The sequence below is a fragment of the Calonectris borealis genome, chromosome 5 (assembly GCF_964195595.1).
Source record: "Calonectris borealis chromosome 5, bCalBor7.hap1.2, whole genome shotgun sequence".
NCBI classification, from domain to species: domain Eukaryota; kingdom Metazoa; phylum Chordata; class Aves; order Procellariiformes; family Procellariidae; genus Calonectris; species Calonectris borealis.
The window spans coordinates 9,286,487-9,298,553 of record NC_134316.1 but is presented as its reverse complement, the minus strand read 5'-3'; the positions used below and the strand labels follow the sequence as shown (position 1 = coordinate 9,298,553).

The 12,067-nt window shown below is 39.9% G+C and overlaps 1 protein-coding gene across 15 annotated transcripts in view; it reads right to left on the bottom strand.

Moving 5' to 3' along the window:
- Positions 1 to 12,067, bottom strand: part of BRF1 (BRF1 general transcription factor IIIB subunit) — a 172,866-nt gene that overhangs the window by 31,787 nt on the left and 129,012 nt on the right. The window lies entirely within an intron of this gene.

Below are 12,067 nucleotides of genomic sequence, written 5' to 3'. Positions count from 1 at the left end.
ACCTGCATTTTCCTCCAACAGCTATCTGAAGAACTTTTTCTGTAAAACTTGTGGTTTTAGATATATACACACATGTGCACATATATATACACATACATATATACACAAAAATTCCAGAACCTGAAGATTACCATGTGCTGAAAGACAAACTTTTGATGTGATTTAATTATATTTGTATTTTCAGTAGTTGAAAAAAATATGAGTTATTTATCCACTCCAGGATAAAATACAGGAAGCACCTGAAAAATGTTGATTCAGTAAAACCAGCAAATCTTCCAAACAAGTTTGGGCAAATGAATCCCGGAGCCGGGTTTCCCATCCATCATGTTGGGAGCATTGTTTTTCCAAGGCAGGGTTTGAGATTGCAAGCCTGACCTACAGCCATCCCTGCATTGTTGGTGCCAGCGGGTGAAGGCTCCGGAGCAGGAGCAGGCTGCTGCCTCCTGATAAATCACTCCTAAACACAATGGGACTCTGGGAGACAATAGTGTCTACGGTTCCTTTTGATGTTAAGGGTTTTTCTAATCTCTTCAGGTTAGATTAAGAGAGAGGCAGCCAGGGTCGACAAAGGTCAGCGAGATGAGGTTTATTTTTACAGAAAGCTTTCCCTTCCAACCAAGACCCCTCTAGCCCGTCAGTCACTTATTAGCAAGCTATTTTGCATTATACAGAATTTATGATTTCTTATGGCTTACACACACTACACTTTACACTGGACTCAGTTCACTGGTTGCAAAAAAAAAACCCAGACCCCAGTGGCTTTAATCCTTAATTAGCCCTTTCTTCTCCTTTTCTTCCCTTCATGCTTCCCCTCCCTCTGTTTTTCTTTTTAATAGAACAGAATTAAGTATTGTCATTTCATGCTTTTAGTTGATGAATCAGTACTGAGGTTTACTTTCATGAAATGTATGACACAGTCTATCTGAGCCATACAAGATCCATGTATGTAATCCAGTTAAACCAAATTATTTCATTACCCCAATGCTTTGCTGGTGAAAAGGAACAAGAATATTTTAAGAAATAACAGGAAAATGAAAATATGGATGCATGAATAAAAAGTACTTCTACTCCTACAGGGATTTAAGAAAATTTAAGGTATACGTACTCCGAACTTTTCCCATGATGAGACTGAAGCTTTTTCAGCAAGCTTCTCTCTTATACTTTTGGAGTATATATGTTCTGACTTTAAAAATAAAAATAAGTTGTGTAAAATCTGACAGTAAGGCCCACTAATTTTTTATATTCCAGATTGCCCAAAGGGCAAAATCACATTTGGATTGGACCAGGTCGTAGGCAAAGAAAGCTCTCATTTCACCAATGTGTTTAGGAGATTTGAAGAGGTGTGGCAGAGGCGCTATCACGAATGAACATGTCAGCAAAAGGTAGGTTTTTTGCACTGCCACATCACTGAGAGCCATTAATGATCCTAATCTCCTGGACACTGTCCAGAGGAGGAGGAGGAGGAGGAGGAAGAGGAGGAGACACCCCAGAAGGTACAGCCTGATGTAGGAATACCCAGAGAAAGCTCGTAGGAGGCATCCATCAGTGACATGAGCAACCCAAACTGCTCTCCTACCCACCCTGTTCCACAAACAACCTACACAAAGTTGTTCACCTTTCTTCTACTCTGTTCCCATCAATTTTTTTCTGTAATATCTCACAAGGTATGAATAAAGCGCAAACACGTTTGAGATGTGCTGTATTTGTATACCAATCTTTTTAAGCCAATATTGCTTGCACACAGTTCATTTGGCAGGAAATGGAAAAAGAACAAGTGCCTAAACCACCCTCATCTAAGTAGCACATTTAGGCACAGAATTAACCCTTAAATTGACTTACTAAAGCCCAAACTGAAAGGGCTCGTCTCTGTCTCCAGGAGACAGGCAGCAGGCGATGCTGCCTTGTAATAACCAGTCCTATGTTTTAAAAAACCCTGATTTCTGTCTTGCTTCTCTTCATCTAAAAATTTGATTCACTGTTGACTTTAATCTCTGTTATTAATTCATCACATGACTGACTCAACTACAGCTTTAATCTGACAATTGTCTCGCTCAACTTCAGCAACAATGGTTTTAGTTAGGACTCCAAATTATTTTGTTTCTTTATTGCTGCATGATAAAATCCGTGCAGAACTGTACAAAGCCATTTTTCTATTAAAACTACCATGTCACCACTCTAGACAGGCAAAGATAACCTTACAAAATAAATATGCCAGCCACTTCATTCCGCTTCCAATTTTGTATGCGTGTCCTTCATAGTTCAGATCTCAAAACACTCAGATTAGATATGTTGATAACTTCGTAGAAGAACACTATGCTGTAAAGTAGCATGTATTTCTTTCACATAAATACCACATCTAAAACTGTTTCTGAATAAAGAGACAACAGACTATTAAATACATGCCCAACACTTTATTCTGTATGGGACCTGAGAGTGCTCTCCATGTCCAAGCGTCTTCCAGTGCTCCCATTCAGCAAGGCTGCTCTCAACTCTGAATATCAATACAGATTTCAAATCTATCGCACCATGTCACGCTGCGGGCTGTAATAGCCTCATGGTATCCTCTCCCTGCCAGCTATCACAGTCCTGCGCGAATGTAAAGATTTCAAATCGTCTACAGTCTTTGACAGCTGCTAAGCCAGGCGATGCCTTGGAAGAGCACTTGAGGTGAGAGGTTCTCCACTTGCATCTGCACTTGGGAGATGGACTACAGGTCCTGAGGTCCATACATGCTATACTCTACTCTGTATCTTCCCACCCAATCTCTGTAGCAGCACAGGTTTCTTTTCAAGTGTAAAATACGGGAGGAGATGAAAACGTATGTAAAAGTCGGTGGTTTCCTCCCTTACTTCTTTCTGGGTCACAAGGAAGGGGTCTGCGTGACAGAAGAGAAGGAGATGGGCTGCTCTAGCGTGGGTGGGGAAGTTACCTTGGTTCCTGCATATCCTAAACACGGCAATGGGTTTGTTCAATCTACCGTTGTGTTGCACTGGAGGAAGGGGAAAATGCTGGGCAGAAATTTCTGACTCACAATAAATTGGAAATTCAACAAGAGAAGAAAAAGTTAAATTTGCTGCATATATCTTCCAAGACCACATTTAGAAGCTATCTCAATATGTTTCATCCTATATTTAGTAACAACTGCAGCAAGGTAAAACTGAAATCAGTCAGCACACCAGAAGCATCACGGGGTAATGGAACAGCACTTACATAAATGACTAAGTTACAGTACACTGGCCAATTTAAAACTAATTATGTAGATGCTGTTAAATGTTATGTGAACAAACAGTACTTCAAGTTTTGCAACAAACTGCTATAACTTTCCAATACTTTACCCAGCCATGGTGAAAGAACTGCCGTCATAACCACATAATGATTGCCAGCTATCCGGTCTGGCAATACGTGCAAACATCAAGAAACAAGAAGCTTCATGTGACTGCTCTCCTAGTTTGGGTACTAGACTTGGTAAAATAACACATGCCATATTGTAGTGAGAAAAAGGGGGTTTTTTGTTTGTTTTGTTCCATTTCCTTCAACATTTAACAGATATTCGCTGAAGACTCAACTTCATTTGCAAATTTAACACACATCAGACATATACTTCCCCTGTTTTATACTAAAAAAATGAGCAGATACATACTGTAAAGATCAACAAGCAGACCCTGCTGGACTAGGGTCAAAGGAAAATCAGTTCAGAAACCAACAATTTTCCACCTGTGAAAACACAAAGAAATAAATCGGAAAAATCTGCAGACTGAGAACAAGCATTTCACAGCGCTGAAGCGCTCTCAGCCATGACAGCAGGACATGCACCTCTAGGGTTTGATAACAAGAGCCATAACACTTCCAATTTCTTTGTTTCTTCCCACTCTCCTCACCCCCCACATCACATATAACTGTTTTTGCTAACACGCTATTAAAGTTCAAGAGACTGCGCATACATATGTATATTAGGTCTCCCATTAGACCCACTGAGTGCAATTTGGAAGAAAAAAGCCCGCAGATCATTTTCTTATAACCAACCTGAAAATGAGAACATAGATAAACAAGGCACTCGCAATCCAACTGTCACACAAAATTATCTTCTGGGCTAAAATTGCTCCTATTTGGTCTTAAAACGCAAGACGAAATTATTTCAGACAGTCACAAAAATCCCCTCTGCATTTTTGCGCTGCCCAGCCGACCTCCCCTGGAATCCGACAAGGAGACGATTTTCTTGAGTGGGAGGCGGAAAAGCAATATCCAATTTATATTAAACAAACAAGGAGGCTGCTGTAAAAATAAGGAGACTTGACCTGGGTCTGGGCCACGAGGTCGAGCGAGATCAATGCCTTTTTAGTTTTAAATTGAAGGCATTCTAATCATTTGGGGTAAATGGAACCGAGGAGTGGATTTGGCAGACGCTTGTTATTGCTGAAATACTCACACAAGCCTAGATGTGTCCTCACCCCATCTTGAAGGGTTTATTTTTATGCATTTCTCAAAGGTTCTCGTAAGTCCAAATAAATGACAGCTCAGGAACACTCCTCTGCAGTCCCAGCAGACCATGTTCCCTTATCCTTACACTAAACCAAATTTTGACAACGTTAAATGTCCGTACTATAAAATTTGAATGCTCTTAATGAATGATGTACCACTAGAGATGATTTGCAGCATCACTGAACTTACAGAAATTGGTACAGTTCACAATGAGAAGGCTTCTTTACATTATTTCTCCTATTATTAAGCTATTCCAGGAGCATTTTTCTCCAATTATATTTCACAGAGTGAAAATACAGGTGGGTTCGTTGCCATACTGAAATTTTGGCATTTTATTCCAGTACTCAACAACTAATGAATCCAAAACTGGGATTCTTAGGAAAAATACTCCATTTTAATAACATAACAAGCTAGAAAACCTTTAACTTCATTTCTCTTGACTCACTGGCAGAACAGGCATGAAAGGGGGAAACGATTCCGTAACTCACCTCCTGCAGGAGGAAGGAAAGGATTGAGGGATGAAGGATGAAGGAATGAGCTTTTTGGTAACCTCACCCTCACGAACCGATGCCGTGTGACAGAAGAGTGCAGAGCTGCTGGGATAACTGCTGGGATGACTTGGGAGTCAGTGGCAGAAGCAGCACAAGTGCGGCCAGACCCCGCAGGCTGGGGATGCGAGCTGTGCCGGGGGACGGCTGGAAGGGAGCTCCTTTCTCCATGGTACTGAGCACAGCCACGCGAAACACTATCCATACATGTTTCAGAGTTTAATGCAGCTGTATTTTCAGGAGTATCGGGCCCATCAGATGTGAAAGAAAAATGCTCTCATTGGTACCAGGGGGAACTGATCTTCAAAATAGCCTGAGTAATCAGAATAAACGTCACATCCTGACAAACACCTGCCAGCTTCTGGAAGGATGGGTTTGGGGAACTGGTTTTTTTGGGGGAAAAAAAATTCCTTCCCCATCCTTCTGTCCTATCTCAGTGCCAAGAGAAATGAATTAGAGGGTAAAGGGATAACCTGCCGCACCGCTCCCCAGGCAGCGTACTGGCTCGACTCCCAGGTCTTTCGGTGGCATTTGCTTAACTCTGCGTCCGCTCAGGAGCGTGGTGCCACGCGCAGAAGCAATGCATTTTTCCTGCTGTGTCCTCACTTAATGAAGAAGGAAAGGCTGCTGGTCATCACATTTTAGCGTTCAGAAGTTAAAAACACACACTCATTTTAAAACATGTTGGGTCAGATACATTTCCTTCCAGTTCTTGCCTCTGATTTATCTCCTTATTACAAAAGGCTCCTTAGCTCATATGAACAGCAGCAACCTGCAGCATGAGCCAGGTTACACCATTACTACAGGCCTTACTGGATCAACTCCTCAAATCAACTGTGAACAAGTAAAAGCATGTGTCAGCTCTTTTCAAGGTCATTCGTAAAGCTCTCCCCCGTACAGCTCACTTTAATAAGGAGATGCATGACTTGAAAAGCAGAACCTTGGAAGTGTTGAATTAATTTTTTCTTGGCTTTGCTTGTTGTAAATAAAATACTAAACATAGTTTGTATAAGCTTGTCCCTCTAAAAGTTACAAGACTGGAAAATACTGGTAAGATTTAATTTAAGTGGAGGTACTTATCAAATGTCACCGTTTTCCTGTTCAAAATGACTAATCATTTTGATTAACCTTTGATTTAAATGATTATATACCACAGCAAAGCACAAACATACATAAAATTACACTCCAAAGAAATTCTCAAAGCGCAGATCACATAAGAAAACAGTTATGTCAAAGTGGTTAGAGAATTTATTTACCACGTACATAATATTCAAACCAAAAGCTGACTCCACACACTCAATGGGAAGGCTCCCACCACATGTACATTCATGCTCAGGAATCACAGTCTAGTTAATCCCACAGCCAACACGAGACTGCTTCCAGAGGAAACACCAAAAATATCAACCAAATAACAATTAAGCTATAGAAGAAACTCCTAACTACCATCTCAACAAGTACTCCCAGTATCTTCTGTAAGGACTTTTATTCCAGGTGGGAAACTGGTGCTAGCACGTTAGTCACATATAAAAAGAAGGCCTGAAGCAGCACAAGACGAGAAATAAAATTTAATATCTCACTTTGAGTAAATACACATGAATTCCAAACCATGTAACAGTCTTCAAAGCAGAGAGAGAAAAACAGGATATCAAAGGTAAATTACACAAAGAGCTGAAGGCAATTCTGAAAAATAAAAATATATGGAGGAAAATTAAAGCATATAAAAACATCCCATCTCAAAGGGCCAATTTGTACAGAGAATGCATACCACCAAAGTTAGCATGGAAAAGAATCTCTCTCAAAAGCTTCGTATCTGCCAAACACGGGGACTTCAGACACCCAGGAATCCCCTGGATTATTCAAGCTGAGCTTTGTTTCACGCCGTTTTGGACTGATCTAAGTAATCTGGAAAACATGAGCTCATGCTCCTCCCCTCCACAAATACCGGTCTCATAATGTAAAATAAACTAAAAATATTGTACATTAAAAAACCCGTTTGCTTTGGGTTTGTAAAAATAAATTATAAGCCATGGCCAATGTAGAATAAGCACTCGGGACAATCAGACTTGTAGCTGAGTTCGGAGCACCCAGCCAGGACGCAGCACAGCACTCAGCACGACGCCTCCACTCACCGAAACAGTAAAACTACAAATAAAGGGATTATCATTATCACTAATCCTGGATGTGAGGGAAACAGGTTGTTTGGGGCTTCTCCCCTCCTTATTCCCCAGGAGAAAGAAATACAGATTCTGCTGGCCATCCGCAGATGTGAAGAGAAAGTTTTCAGGCTGGATGTGATAAATAGCACCCCGTGCTCCCTCCCTCTCACAACTTCACCAAAAATAATCTGGCAAAGCCAGTGAGATGGAAACAATCTTCTACCTTACAGACGAACATGCACATCCCGGACACCAGAAAGGACCAACTGTAAATGAGGGTCGGAGCAGGGGGGAGCCGGGGCAGTGCTCCCACCGCCTGGCGGCGGGGAGCTGGCTCTGTCTCCCCAGGCTCCCTCTGCAGCGTGGGATCGTCAGGCTCCTCCAAAGCACCTAAATAAGGCTTCTGCCCATATTTTACACCCGCCCCTGGAGAATCTGATTCCAATTAGAGCCAAGAAAGTACCAAGTAATTTATCAGGTTAAATGAGATGCCGAATGCTAGGCTGTAGGAAAGTATTACATACATTCTCCCAAATAATAAAGGGGATTTTTCCGGCACGGTGACACCCATTGAAAAGCCAACAAAAACGTAGCCGGAGCAGATGCTAATTGAAAGTGTCCTTCCCAGGGCAGGAACTTGAGCAGCAGAACAAGTCCCTGGTACTGCAAATGCACAGTCCACAATATCCAGATCCCGAGGCTCCGAAGCACAGGTGGAGCCACGTGCCAACGTGTACGAGCAAAATGGATGGGCAATAAATACAAGTGAGACCATGGAGAGAATTTGGAGGTGAATTTCCAAACCTAATCAAATTTGAGATCTCTACCAAGGGCTTTTGTCGTATTCGTAGCAAGCATGATTTGGTTTTCTATTATATATTCATATGCTTCCATTCAGAACAACTTTGTTTCATTACAACGGATTCAGCTGTGCTTCGCAGTCCTGCTTCATTTCTTCCATGGCAAATTCTTCAAGAGATTAACCTGACACATTTATTCCCCTGATAATATATCCTGTCTTTTCTGATATCATTACCAATTTCAAGCACATAGCAATAAATAGGCTTAAAATTTTTAAAAAGTAGTGACTTGAAAGCTTTCTTGTTCCCACATTTTCTTGGTACAACACATTTCACTTCACAAGTAATGTTGTAAGATTCAGCTCAAGTAAATATAAAATAAATTATTAAGCTTCTAACCAAAAGCTTCCAGACCTAAACCCCCTCTTTATTGGACTTGAAGAGCTCCAGTGCATGGCACAGCTCTAACTGGAGTTCAGGTTTTAAGTAGCTCAAAGTGGCAATTGTTCTTTTCTAGGAGTTCAACATATTATTCTTATGCTTCATATGCACAGAAGACATTAGTGAAGATAAACTGTGCAACTGGTAATTGAAATTAAATTTGCAACATCTATTATGGTAACATCCACCATGCCACATCTCTAACACAGACAATGAAACGGCTTTTGCGTATGAAGCACCAATTGTGATACCCACTGGAACAAAAATGCATTAAGAAATGTAATGAAAAACATTTACACAACATAAAATTTCCTAAAATTACTTACATTGTCATTACCAGTCTTCTACCATCTTGAGAGATACAATAAGTAAAACCCCAGTATAATTCTGGGAGATGTGTCTGAGAAAAGCATGTCTTTTTCTAAAACTCAAAAAGTTGCACAGCATTCACGGTAAAGAAACCTGTTCAAAAATCCAGTTTGCTTCTGGAAATATTGATGTATATAATGTCTACTCATCTACAAAGAAGAAATCTGTGTGATCTCTGGAAGAAGTCTTTGAAAGTACCTTCCTAACAAAATTTCAGAAAATAACAAACATTTCTGAGATTTCAAAATCAGGATTTTTTATGAAATAATATGCAGATAAACTATATCGTCTTTGGAATCCAAGTAAACTTTAAGTGATTATAGTAGCAACAAAGCTATATTAGAAGGGCCACCAACTGAAAAAATATCCAGTTTAACCATGCTCCTGGGACCATGCTTAGCATTCCAGCTCTTTATAAATTTCTTGCAAATCAACAACTTTTTACAAGACTGTAAAATTTGCTTATCATTATCACATCAGTAAACAAAAGCTTTTCCAATATTTTAACTGATATTTAACTGTAACTGCTAGTTTATGTCATATTAAAAAAAAAAAAATCACCCATGTCTGGCTGGGGTAACCATTTTTTTAGAGATAATCTGGAGTCCTCTATGCTGAAATAACAGCGCAGAGTATTTTATAGCAAGGGGCAATGAGAAAGATGGAGATGAAGATCGACTTCCTATTTCCAGGGTGCTACATACTGTATATGAAGATGATTTCTAAGACACATTGACAAACTTGGCTGCATCATCTGTCCAAACCAGGTGAGGTATGTAAAATTTTGGCTTGCAAAAGAAAAGCAATAAAGATATTTATTTATTAAAAAAAATAACCCTACTTTCCTAAGTTTATACCCTTACAAGAGTGCTGCTTTAATCACCAAGAACAAGTATTCCTTTCCTAGCCTGCAAAGCTCCCTGTAACTTGGTACTGGTACCTTCTAATTGGGATCAGGACTAAATCAGTAGCTCTTTAAAATCTGACTATAACTCAGATGAACTAAAGGACCAGATCAAAGCACGGTTATGTAAGGTGCTACTGCAGTCGAATGCAGCTTACTAAATATTTAAGACATATAAAGATAAACACGCAGGACTGTAAATCACTACAAACCAAAACGGTTAGCAAGATCTCTGCAAATGCCTCCTGGATAAAGATACATTATGTGCTTCATTCATTTTCTAATGAGCAATGTTCAGGGTTTTTATTATTATTAATTGCATATAAATTACCATGATTTTTGTATCACTGGGAAAGTATTTAGCCATTCACCTCTCAGAGGAACAATGCTGAACAAAGGCAATGAATGCATGGCATATAAGAACAATGCAGAACACAGAAATTTATGCATGCCATTTAAAAGGCATGGCATTTAGACTACTAGCAAAAAATCAAAAGTATGTCATAAATCTTTAATTGCAAGGAAAAAAAAGTCCAACTACAGGTTTGCCAAGTCCTTGATATTATTTAAGCAAGAACACTGCCTGCTTCTGGAGTGCAAAATCTCCTTAACTCACGTATCTGCATGTATCCCCAACCTCCTCTGAAGTGCTCTGCTGCAAAATTCATTGTATCCGAGATCTGCTAATCATCATCAGGAAACTCTGTTATGCATCTTAAGGACATACTTTAGGCTCTCAAGAGGAAAAATAAACATGTTTTATTAGCTGCTTTTGGAAAATACTGATTTGTATTTATTTAAAAACCTTTTCAAGTTGCACCACTGTTAAATTAAATATTTATGGCATGATTTTCCAAGGAGTTTAACACCTGTTAGGAGTTTAACCTGCTGACTTCAACAGGAGCTCTGAGTGCCCAACATTTCTGCAAACCTCAAAAGTGACAAGGTTCAGACGTGGTGAAGCAGCTCGAGCGTGGATGTTACTGCTGAGCTCTGAAATGCAAACGGGATCCTGACCAGCTCCTACTTCCCATTGCAGCATTGCATTTCAGACAACTGAATTGGCCATATTTTACTAGAAATACCAGAAATATGACTCATTAATACCTGTTAAGTCTAAATAAAGCATAGGCTAAATGCTGTTAGTTAATCCTCAATGCATCTTCACTTTCCTTCACTAGTGGAAAACTTACATGCTTGGGTCATTAGACATCACCTCAAGCGGCAACTTACAGAGGAGACTAAAAACCACAGTGAGTTAAGAACGGGAAAGCAAACCTGTGGATACTAAGAGTGAGAAGTTGAACAAGGATGAAGCCATCTTGCTAAAATACGGAATAAAGAAGGTACAGCACAGAAAGAAAAGATGTGTGGTACACTGCAAAAACCTGTATCCCGGTGACAGTGAGGCCAGAGGCACGGTCTTCAATTTTGGCTGAGCAGCAAAGCTCAAAAGTCAAAATAAGGGTTTGGGTCTAGTCACCCTTGTTTTGCTTAGCTTCTGAGAGACATGCACTTACTAACCCTCCCAGCTTCATGTTTTCAGGTCTCCCGATCTTGTCCGAATAGATGCTTTCTCGCCGCCCTCCCACCCTCACTGGTCCTTCACCCGCTCTCGGCTGCAACACATGCCTAAATCTGAACTAGGGAGCGAAGACACCATCCTACATTTCAGAATTAAATACCTAAATTTCCTTGTGGCGTCAGGCCTATACTTCTGGAAGCAAAAAACTGTGTATTTTAGGCAGTAAATAAACATGTAACATATAAGTAAGAAATTACTATACATAGGCACGATTCAAATGATCATCCGACATGATTTCATAAACTGAAGACGAATAAAATAGTTGAATATTGCAGATAGGACACATCAATCTCCTTATACACTTTACAGCACACTACAAATCTGCCCAGCAAGTCAAATATTTTACTCATTAAAATAGTAGCTTTCATCACACTATAAACCATTTGCAAATGCAGACCAGAAAACCGACACGCGTATTTACTGTAAAGCTTTATATTTGTGTCATCAATTAACAACAAAAGTTTGGAATAAAACTAAAATAAAAGCTAATCAAAACAGTTAGCTGTCAAAACAGATGGGAACTACATTTTTCAAACCAAGTAAAAAGCCAAAGCTTTCGAACATTTAGTGTCATGTCAGCTGATACAGACAACTTTAGAAAGGAAGGACAGCAAATGTCAGGAGTAGATGAAGAAAAGGCATCCCCGGCTGAAAGATTCACGTTTATGAATTTCCATTGATTTTTTTTTTTTTTGGCTTCAGGAAGATTAACTCGCACTAAAGCAGACCTCTGATACGTGAACTATAAATAAGGTGCTGACGCGACACTGCAGGCAAAATAAATA